Here is a 12,507-nt window from a genome sequence, read left to right as displayed (position 1 = left end):
TTAATCCAGGAGGTCATTGCGAGGACCACGTAGGAAACCCAAATTTATTCAATTCAATGAAAAATGGTATTGTTGTGGGGAGGTAATGGCATGCAGGAGCAAGTGGTTTCGAAAACCATTGGCGTGTTTTAACGAAATTTTGAAATGCCATTTTTTTAGATGTGCTATGGGTTGGAACACTCGTGGATTTAGTGTTTACTCCCGCACGAAAGGGACTCGATTGGAAAAATCAGGTGTTGCTTCCAAAATCCCACCCCGAAAGTACCCCAAAAATCTTCCTGGTGCCCAAGAAATCGCGCCGCCCGGGTGTGAGCTGGAGGTGCCTCTTACGTACACTTGGTACTTCCAGCGTACTGTAATTTGAACCCAAAGCCCTCCAGTCAGCGGCCTTAATTACCCCCGACAATGTTCACTTTCCCTCCGACATTTTAGGTTTGCCTTAATAAATATCATCCTGAAAAGACGAGCCACGAAAGATAATGTTTATCGCTTTTTCCTCGTCCTTGTGCCATAACTTCTTGCCAATCATGGGATTTGCTGTCTCAACTGACCTGCGCGCCAACTAACATCCTACCTACAATGCTTTAGTGACGCTGTAGCACAGGTGGATATTTTATGGATTCCGATCGGTATAAAAAATCAACGATAGTTAATATTTGGTGAGAGATACGATGCTCTCCAAAAGGTAATGATTATTGTTCGCTCCAAGACATTTGCGTAACAAATAGAGACGAGGCTGTTCGAAGTTCAATGCAGTGCAAGTTGGAAGAAACAATAATTAAGTGTCACGCCTAAGAATAAACTATTGTGTCCAATAATTTTACTGATCGACATAAAACTTGATTACGTAACTGAGTAACCGGGCTTTGTCTCGAGAAACCACGTTGCCTGTCTGATCATTCCATTTTTTCCATTATTCTTTCCTATCATGGTGTTGTCATACTTGCGTTCCCACTATACATATAAATGTTACCGGCGCAGGTCAGGCGCAAAAAGGTAGCTTAACCACGTTTGGCTACTTCGAGGGTTTCCGCGACTGACATCATGCCGGCGGGGACGCCATTGTGGAATGATTGTAATGGGAAAAGGCGATGGGTGCACGGGACGGAAGACCAAGGGGCGAATGAGCGCGCACCATATATAGAGGGGTGTAGGCGCTAGATGCAGCCAACCAATCTGTGGATTGGGATCCTCAATGAATGATTCATAAATCGCTATGTGAGTGAGTGCTTGGGGGGGCCTCTCTCCGGCATCCTTATGGACGACCACTCGAGCCTCCTTTCGAGCGAGCGAGAGCCTTGGGACTCGCGGGAAACCAGTCGTCGAAAGCTTCGTTTGGCGTCCATTTAAGGAATCGAAATCCGCGGCTAAGGAGAGCGTTCCCAATGAAACGATGAGAGACGTAATAAGGTGACTGGGCGGGAGAGAGTGGAAGCCGTGCGGGCGGGAGTCGTCTGCCCGCTCCAGCGCTCTCCCCTCCTTTTTGAGGTCGCCAGTGCCCCCCCGAGGCAGATGATCCGGGGTCAAAACCAACACACTTCCAGTGGGCAGCACTATTCGGACGGAAGCCACATGGTGGCCTAGGGGCGGTGGGGCCGATACGAGGGAGATGTTTAATTGAAGCCAATCATCAGAAGAGTGACCCCCCTTTCCCCCCCCCCGTTTTGAGTTTTCATTTGAGCCCCGATTAAAATAAGAATACAACTCACTGTAAGTTTAAATCGAAATCCACTTACAAGAATGAATTTCATGAAAGAGTGTAATGCCAAGCAAGAAAGTGCGCTCCGGGACAAGGTGATTATTTAAAAAAAAAGGCATTACGAAGCTCGTATGGAAAGCTTTCTCTAAATTAATATTAATTAATTAAGAACTATTTCAACGCTATATGATAGAACATTAACATTACAAATGATGTGAGAAGAGGAATTTTCTGCAGCGCGATGAAGAGGATTGGAATTTATGTCGCGGAGGTTTAGGATGTGTGAGAATAAAAATGATGTAAAACTGAAAGCGATGAAACTGGACATTTGGAGAAGAGAGCCGTGGCCTGACAAGAATGTAGAGAACACGAAATGAATAAATCAGATAAGAGTATGGGAGTAACAATAAATATGCGAGGTACTGCAGTCGGGGATTGATTGAAATTAAGTGGGCAAATGAGACAGATGGCGAGAGAGAGTTGGCTGAACATGTCATTGGGATCCCACACACAGCAGGTAAAGAGTGAGGCAAAATATTAATTGGCAGAAAGGTACGAAGCATGCAATGAGTGGCAGGGATTTACTAGAAAACGATCGGAAAAAAAGAGAGGTGCCTGGATCGCCGCATGGCGGGGCAACATTCGCAAGTATTTACGAGGTCTCTCCAATAAATACCCGGACTGAAGCCATAAATACCCTATTTTGCAAAATTTAGTCCACATCGATTTTTTTCCCCTTCAAAGTACTCTCATTCGTTGCTATGCACTTATTCATTTTCTTATCTCATCTGTTTATTAAAACACCCTTGTAAGACCTCGGCAGTTAGGCTTTTTAGTTTTCTAGGAATGGATGGAGGAGGCAACTTAATTTTTGGATAATTTGAAGCAATCGTGTCAGACCTACGTTCCTCTGTCAGGTATTTCAAACTGACAGAAAGTCAAGAAAACTAAATCGCAGCAGCTCTATGCTAGGGTGAAGAAAATATTTCTTTCCGGGGGTCCATCGCACGTCGTCACTCCCTCCCGCGGGTCTTGACTCCTCTTCATATGCCAGGACGGAGAAATTCCATCGCCTGGATGACGTGACTCGAATACTCCCCAGGGAATCTTGAAGACGTTCCCTTTTAACCACCGTCCTTCGCTCGCGTGACGAGCAGACATCAGTCTCCGCATGGAATTCGACGAATGGATTATCGTCAATGACAAGGGAAACAGAAGTTTGATTTCGTCTCCATTTGATTTAGAACCGCCCGAGGGAGAAATATCGTACATGCATGTGGGAGAGTTTAGCCGAGAGAGACAACGAGGCTTGGATCGATGTTTGAACGAGCTTCCAACCACCCTCGAAATTGATGTCCACGTCTCTCTACATTACATAGTATCCTGCAAGCCACCGCTAGGGTGTGTGGCAGGGGGTGATTACACATCAGACTACCCTTGACCCAAAACACCTTTCCCTCCTAGCGCGGTCGGACAACATTGTTCTTGATCCCTTATCATTCGTGGTAAAAATGACAACTTAAATCTATCTGTTCTACACTTAATCTCTCTAATTTTACTAGCATGATCTCTCCTACCGTGGTACGATGGGGGTAATAATACATTTTCAACATCACTGATAAAGAGACATCTTTACAATTGATGCGAGAGATTTAATCTGTAATTTAACCTTCGCTCCGTACGTGACTCCCAGCCTAGCTGCTCTAATATTTTGAATACGCTACTAAGTTTATCATAACAGCATTTTACAAATCAAGCTCCTCTACGCTATAAGGCAATCAATCCAACTTCGTGATGATCTTGATTACATGGGCACTTGCAGCATATTCTAAATGAGGCCTAACAAGCGGAAGATAAAATTTCTCTTTAACTTTTCATCAAATTTACCTAGTACTCTTCTAATAAATCTTAATTTTTTGTTAGATTTTTTCGTAGGGGTCTCTCAAATCTTCCCGCTCATACACCCGTCAGATGATCGAAGCGATGATCCTGATCTGACCTGGATCCTGAGACCTGAGATCCAATTCATAAGGGTATGGTTTCACTGAATAAGATGATTTTTTAGTATTTGGTTCAGCCTATAGTAGATGAAAAACTAAATGCTTGTGATCTTGAAGGACACTTTTTCTGCTCGTCTTTGGCGTGATGGCTGCCAACTCAAAGGTAATCTAAGCACACATAAAAGGTAGGCGTATTTAAGGTCCATGAAAACCATTAGGTACGAGTACTAGGCATTGCGTTGGCTTCCTTCAATTTGCTCTACACCATTTCCTTCTTGTGGTCTTCGCAGCTTCGCAGGCAGGAAGAACTAAAGACGGAAAGAATTTATTAGGACAAACAAGGGGAAATTCTCGCGATTCGTGGTACATACATACATGATACTCCTGCTGTATTTTTTCATTACCCTTTCAAAATCTTAAACCTTCTACTATTAGAAACTTCGTCGCTGGTCTTCCTGCCTTTTCAGGCAAACTTTCTCAATTCACTGCACACCCACATCTCAAAAGAGATACGAACTAAAAAATCTTCACTCATCCTCTTGTTACGAAGATCCCGTTTCGGATCCATATAACGCTATAATACTTCCAATTAAAGTCTTTAATGATCTTTCCTTTATGTTTTTAATTGGTGCAACGGTCATCAGTTTCCTTCTTCTTGACAAATTTTCCGAATTCACAAACCTCCTGCAAATTTTCCTCTCACTACTATGCTCGCTTTCATCTAAAATACGACCCAAATACGAGGAAGTTATTCGCCCGCCCTAGTTAATGTCCTATGTTTAACTTAATGTTTAAGTAAAGTCTTCCTTCATCTTGAGAAGTTGTTTAACTTGTGGATGTTATTCGTTCCATAAATTCTCGCATCACTTCTACAACGGCATCGCCGGCAGCTGCACGTTCTCTCGAAAGTGCTGCATTTGCAAATATTTTTGAAAGATTTACTCGAAAATCGGAAATTTAGGGGGTTAATGCCGCATCGAGAAGAGAGCGCTGTCATGTTTTTTTTTGGCGGAACGAAAGAAGAGGCGAAACGAACACTTTTCCACGGTTGTAAATGTGACAGCGAACACAATCAAAATGTCTCTCTGGGCTAATCAGCATTCGCTTTTCTCCATCCCGCTGGTCCACGCATTCATTCCGGCACTCTCTCTCTCCCTCTTAATCTCTTTCGCTTCCCATTGCCTGGGAGGTAGATTGAGTAGCCCGCGCATGTTCAACCGATGTTGATAGTTCAAGCTATCGACAGTTTTCCGGGATGATGAAAATTATTGTTCTCCATCGAAAGCTTTTGATGGAAAAAGAGCTAGTATTACCACTGATGGTCGATGTTTTCAATTCTCCCTTTGGCGCAGCATAAGGCAATGGTATATAGTTTTGATACATGACATGATATTAATTTTTTCTAATGCATAAACGGAAAACTATGGTTTGCATAATTACAATTTTCCAAACTCATAGATGTTTACTTTATTCCTGCTATGCTAATTTTCAAGGCATTATTTGGTTCGAGTAGTAGTAGTTTTGAGGTCGATCGAAATGAATGGGATATGTATTTAGAAGCATCATAAATTTATTTGATGAGAAATTCTAACACACTGTATTTGCCCCATTTACATTTTAATACGTTTAACTTTAAAATTTAAATATAAAAATAAATGAATACAAAATAAACATCCATTCAACATGTAAATGCAAGGGCTTAAGTAGTGTAAATTAATCCATAATAAAGGGAATTTCTATCACATGCTTCATCATGACGGAATCCGAACTCGATCAAGAAACCATGAAGATGCACTACCAAGAACGCCGGCATAGTTGCAAACATAATCACAGATCCCCCACACCTCAAAAGGGGGAAGGAGAACGCATGCACCCCTTCCCCAGCCACACTCTGCAGGAGCCACCACGAGGAAGTTTGGTTGAAGTCTTCGTAAATATATTCTTTTTTTTAACCTCCACCATCTAACTTTCTGCCACCGACCATCAGACCATAATCAGTGTTCATTGGCATTCCTTATCATTTTATTTTTTGGTAGCAATATTCATTCATGTTGTTCCCTTCTGCTGTGGCCGCGAATCGTTCGAGGGAAATAGGATCCCTTATATAGGTAGGTTCGTTCGGCAGTCAGCTACCATCTTAACTTATTTCTTTTGTTTCGCCCACGTATGTGATACTTCGGGGTCAAAACAATTGGCTATTGCCGTTGCGCATTTGCGGTCTACAGAATGTTTGTGGCTCCAGTAGCAGCACGGAGCACTTGAATAAAAAAATTAATATATTTAACCGCGGAAAATATTAAACAGAAATATTACAACTAAATTAAATTATATTTTTTGATTTTAACGTTGGAAAAATACTTCATTGTATAAAAAACTACTCCAAGAAACGTATCACTATATTTTGCAAGAATTCTTCGTAAATATATTCTTTTTTTAACCTCCACCATCTAACTTTCTGCCAAATATGTCATGAACATATGACCGGGAGTTTTCTTGAATTTTATTACGATTTTAAAATTTTAACGCCGCCCACAAATTCTATCGATCCGTTTTGCGTTAGAACTTGTCTCGGGACCACCGAAGTATTAATAATAATTTGGCCCGTTCGATCAGAATCGGGAAATTAATTGTTTCAATTTTACGGGGCACCTTAATTTTAAACCAACAATACAATTTAGATAATTTTTTACAACATATGAGTTACATACCCTTCCTTTCCGTCGTTCTCCCCGTTCCCACTTTATCTTTTGTTGATAAAACTATCCAATATTTTCCTAATCGGTTCCTCGTGTAGCTATTCCCAATTTGTTGGACGTTATGTAAATAAATCGAAGGGTGGCTTCCAGTTCGCGTCTTTCCTCGTCATTAGTTGGGCACTCTGTTTATTGCCGTGTCCTCCTCCAACATGCATTCACACGTCCCACCCTCCTCTTTTCCCTATTCTATCGAGGTATGATCTAAACTCCCCGTGTCCTGTTAAAATTTGCGTAATTCCTTTGTAAGTTTTAAAGTTGATCTTCATTCTTTCCTTCACGCTAGATAGGAATTGTGGTTATTTTCCCCTTTTCTAATGTTTCCCATTCCCGTTCCCACTTATCCAGGAAATGCGCTCTTATAACCTTCCTGTTCCTGCTACATTTCTCAGTTGGAGACAAAGTTACATCTCCTGGAGTAGCCTCTTCCATCTGCCTCAACCGTGACTTGATTCTTCTTTCCCCTATTGAGAATGTTATCGGCTGCATCCGAGTCATTATTTGTAGAGCTTCATTGCAGACCGTATATTGCAATTAGACATGATATTTGAGCCTCCTCCAGTTTCCTCCGGATTCCGCTGTAAATTAGCCTATCTCTCTCCCCACACCTCGCAGCCATATGCCAATATTTGGAGTATTTTGGCAAAAATGCTCCACAAAACTTTTAGCAGAGCTTTCATCATCACATCGAACTCTTTCCGTAGAGAATATCGTTTCCCCCTCCCCCACAGTGGACGCTTGAGGTCATTTTCCTTTTCTTTGAGGAGGGTCTCCTCGAGACCGGCTCAGTGCTTATTCGAGGGACACGACGCATGGGGGAAGGGAAAGGATCCCCCGAATGTGGGGGGGGGACGTCCATTGGGAGAGAGAGAGAGACACACTTTGCCGTTATAATTGGCGGTGCGCCCTAATTGCATTTTCTCTCGTTGTCCCCCAATCGGCGTGAAACAGACGCCGAAGGCAATTGCCGGTCGTTAGGCGTAATGTAATTGTTTAAGCTACGGTGAGCCTTGTGAAGTAATTATGAGAGTGTGAAGGAATGCTCCTCAAATAAGCGGTTGTTGTCTTTCGTCCGGCGGCCGTGACAGTCATTTATCCTGTCACTCGGCAATTTAAAGAGCATTTGAAGCAATCCCTGGAGCAGTAAATAAACGACAGACGTCCCCTTCAATGACAAAAACAAGGTCCAACAGTTCCCAAGTCGATAATTCTAAGTCAGCCAAATATGTGGATCATGAAGACCACCCCATTAGGTGGATTGGAGGGGGGAGGAGGGAGGGGGCGATTTCAGCAGTGGGAAAGGATATTACCTAAGGGACTGGATGCCTTTTTAAATGGTCTGGTTTAAAGAGTATAAAGACCATAAAATATGTGGAGTTAGCTCTAATGCAGTAGAAATAGCTTAAGGTGTTCCCCAGGGAAATGTCATCGGACCCATTTTATTCTACTTTGCGTTATTGGTTTTAACTCCGTGGTCGATTGTAAGACACGTTTATCTGTCGACGATGCAGTAACTCACAGAGATATGCTTAGTCCAGAGGACACAGCACCTTTATCAGATGACCTCAATGCTATAAAACGCTGGTGCGATACTTGGCAATTAGAATTTAACTATAAAACAGCGTATATTTATGAATTCTCAGAATAAGGCCATTTCCCTCCCGAACGCCTATTGCACCGGGAATACTGAAATAGAAAGAGGAGACTCGTTTAAATAGCTAGGCATGACCCTCACTCGTGACCTCTCCTGGGTAAAAAATACATGCAAAATATATGGACAAGCAAACTAAAAATAATAGGATTTAAAAAAGAAGTATTGGGGAAACGTGACGAAAAGGTTAAAGAGCAATGTTAATTTTCTCTCGCTAGGCCTCATTTAGAATATGCTTCAAGCATATTATATGACATCCAGATAAAGTTGAATTGATTTCCGACTTAGATCGCGAGCAACGTAGAGGAGCTACATTTGTAAAACGTAGTTATGAGAAACCGAGTGGCGTATCAACATTACTTCAGGAGCTAGATTGGGAATCACTCACAGAGGGAAGGTTAAATTACAGATTGAAGCTCTGGCATAAATTGAAAGGATATCTCTCTAGCGAGATGTTGAAAGTGTATCATTACCCCCATCGTACTATGGTTGGAGAAGTCGTGTGAATAAAATCTAAAAAAGAGATTAAGTGTATAACAGATAAATTTCAGATGCCCTTTTTTCACGAGTGATAAGGCATCAGAATGAAATGACGTTTGTCCGACCACGCTAAGGGGGAAAGGTGTTTCGGGTCAAGGGGCCGAAGCAAAGTTTATCGGTGGTACAATATGCTCTCAGAGGGCCGAGAAGATGTGAACGACGAAGATCACGCTCGTGCACATCAGCAACACGCGAAAACATTGATGAAGTGAAGGAAATATTATTAGCCAATCGTCAAATCACCGTTAGAGAACATGTTGAGGACCTAAACATATCGATTGGCTCGTGCCATTTGATTTATACCAATTATTTCGGCATGACGCGGCCCAAATGTCACGGTCGCCGCGAAATTCGTACCAAAATTGCTCAATTTCGACCAAAAACAGCAACGCATTAACATTGCTATTGAGAAGTTGCACTCTATCCGTGACGACCCAAATTTGCTCCAGAGGGTCATAACTGGTGACGAATCATTGGTTTATGGTTATGACGTGGAAACTAAATCTCAATCATCCCAATGAAAGGTGCAGCACGAGCCAAAGACCGAAATAAAAAAAGACCGAAAAGCGCGCCAAGTTCGGTCGAATATGAAAGTTTTGCTTACAGTTTTCTTCGATTGCACGGGCGTGGTACATCACGAGTTCTTTCCACAAGGTAGAACGGTAAATAAGGAACATTACCCTCCAGTTATGCGCCATTTCCGCGAAGCCATCCGCCACAAATATCCGGATTTGTGGAAGAACAACAATTGGATTTTGCACCATGGCAACGCCCCTGCTCACACATCGTTACTTGTGCGCGAATGTTTGGCCAAAAACAACAAACTGATGATGTCGCAGCCACCGTATTCCCCAGATCTGGCCCCCAGTGACTTTTTCTTGTCACCAAAACTGAAGAGGCCCATGAAAGGACGACGCTACGCTACGATAGACGAGATAAAGACTGCATCGAAGGAGGAGCTGAACAAGATCATAAAAAAAAATGATTTTTTGAAGTGCTATAAGTGTATAATATTGAATAGGGATTACATTGAAGGGGAAAAAATAGATATTCATGAATAAATAAATAATTTTTGAAAAAACACATGAGTCGTAATACTTTTTGAACATACCTCGTAAATCCTATGGACCGTTTTATGGGGTGTAGGGCGGGAGGAATGTCGCCTTTCGATGGCGAATCACTGAGGATTCGATCTGGTACTTTCCCGGCGAATAATGTTTTCCAAGATTATTCGGGTCTCCCACCGGGTCCACGTTCGTAGGGTTGCCGACGTTTCGATGGCCGAGTCGTCCATCGTCTTCAGGGCATGCCCTGAAGACGATGGACGACTCGGCCATCGAAACGTCGGCAACCCTACGAACGTGGACCCGGTGGGAGACCCGAATAATCTTGGAAAACACTGAGGATTCCTTTCCCGGCGAGGTCCTCTTTCGTTCCGAACGAGAGCGGGCGTGGCCGGCCAGACGGTGTGAAGCATTTCACCGGCACATCAATAACGTGCATTATACTGGTCTTCTTCGTTCAATTTTGCGTCCATGATGAACGCAATACTTCAGACAACCATTTGATTTCAGGGCCACCATTTCCCGACTTCTCGGGACTTGGGATCAGAGCCTTCCCCGCCAGCCGGAACTCCACTGCTTCCAGGCACCCCCGGTCCCCTGCTGCCTCTCCCGCACCACCCTTCTCCGCCACTTGGCCCATTCATCTCTCTCCACGGCAAAACCTCCCCACGTTCTCATCCCACCCCCTTCCTCCCCGCCCTACAAATCCTACGACCACGCCCGGCGCCCTCGGAGGGTAGGGGGTCATTACTCCCAAAATATTTCTATCAATGAAAAACTCCCAATTATTCCTTTTTCCCAAAATACAAAACTCCCAATACATTAAATCTCCTAAAATACCAAACTCCCAAATTGTATAAGATGTGCAGATATATAATGAATGTACCTACGGTCGTGAAGCAATGAAAACGAGATAGCTGATACCGTACACTTGATTTGCACGAGGTTAGTTAAGGGGGGGGAGGTAAAGCAAAGTTACAAGTAGATAGGGAAAGATAGGGAACACACACACACACTGGGTCACTAGGGTGTGTTTGGGAAACAGTGACCCACGTATACCTCAATCCCACGAAAAAAAGCAAAATTAATAAAAACTAAAACAAACTTACAACCACTCGATCACTAGGGTGTGTTAAGGAATAACGGCCATTCTCGTGAATCGTATTCACACACACAAAATCATTCAGGGTTTGTAAGGATATCTCCTGTGCCAGGGATCCGTTTCCGGCTATCTCGTTTTCATTATATAAAATGCTTTTTCTCTATGTATATTCCGTTGATACGTTCCATTTATTACAATTTATTTGTTTATTTATGCCATAACCATGCAATTGCCGAAATTATCACTAAAGATAATTGATCGATCTTCTGTCTAACGAACTAACTGAAGATTTTCTACCCGTGGGTGATTACTTCGAGGTTCTTGCATATTATCAACTATAGTACATGTATTATAAGAAATATTGTACAATAAGGAAAATCCCTGAGGAATAATATAATCCTAGGTAAACTACAGCCGGCGTGTTAGATGCGGGCGACGACCTGTAGGAGCACGTTTCCCTCCCCTAATTTGGAATTTATATGAAGCAGTAAGACCGAGGGAGGGTAGAGCAAGTAATCTTTCCGAGGAGTTGCACAATCATTTTGCGACCGTTGTGGGTAAAGCACACTCAAGTATTCATAACTTGCTTTCGGAAATTCAGAAGGAGCACGCTGACACCGAGATCACACTTCATCCATTATCTTCCTGTCTGCAAATAAAGGAAATTAGGGCACCCAAGTTGCAACACCTCGAAGATCGCTTGTATGATATTGTTTCTAAGCACGAAACAGACAAAAATGATGGTGACATTCTTGATTACTTACGAACCGTTGGTTCAAATTTGACTTTCTAAATTACTTGACACAATAAATACTAGTGACAAAAAATTTTGGAATTTACAATTTAGGATTTTAGTATATTGGGAAATTTTGTTCCTTTGGTAATTTTAGTAGTTGCGGAGTAAGCGACGGGGAGTTTCGAATTGGGAGAAATGTTATAGGAGTTATGACCCCCGATTCTCGGAGGCATCAGCTCGCGGAGTCATTCAACATCACTCTCTCCATACCAAACTGCACTCTGGTTGTCTTCACTCGCCACCAAATACACGGCTCATGCCAATCAAGCTAATCCCCACCTATACATAAATGATTCGCAACTGTACTAATTTCATGAAAATAAACGCTGACTCGGTATTCTAAATCAAAAATGTCCGTTGCTTTTGATGACGCGATGTCTCGAAATGCGCTTCCCATTTCCCATGCAATAATCCCATTCCGACGGAGATATTTTGTAATACAGAAATGAAACGATTGATACACGTCAACTACACTTGAGCACAAATGATTTCTTCTTCCCTTGCCTTGACTGAAAAAATTTATCAGTGCAACGAATATAATTATGATACTTTCATAATTAATGCAAATAACCGCTCTCTCTCTCTCTCTCCTCCTACTCATCCGTGTGTTGGCTACGCATGATCGAATCGTCCTTACCCCAAGCTACAAAGCTGGATCGAAGGGTTATTTTTAAAGATTTTTTCTAATTATTTCCTTTATAATTCTTTGAGTGAGCGGGTCGAATTGCATGTCTACTTTCAAGCTACTCTCCGAGAATGACGCATACCACCAAACAATATTCTTTTAAACCAAAATACGTGGGTAGGCTGAAATGTAATGCACACATCATTGTATGTAGAGCGCAAACAAAAACAAATAGCAAGATCGGGTGAAAAGTACATTAAAGTAAAAATCTTAAGTT

The sequence above is a fragment of the Hetaerina americana genome, unplaced genomic scaffold (assembly GCF_022747635.1).
Source record: "Hetaerina americana unplaced genomic scaffold, ioHetAmer1.1.p SCAF_7, whole genome shotgun sequence".
Taxonomy (NCBI): domain Eukaryota; kingdom Metazoa; phylum Arthropoda; class Insecta; order Odonata; family Calopterygidae; genus Hetaerina; species Hetaerina americana.
Note: the sequence above shows the minus strand (reverse complement) of the source record.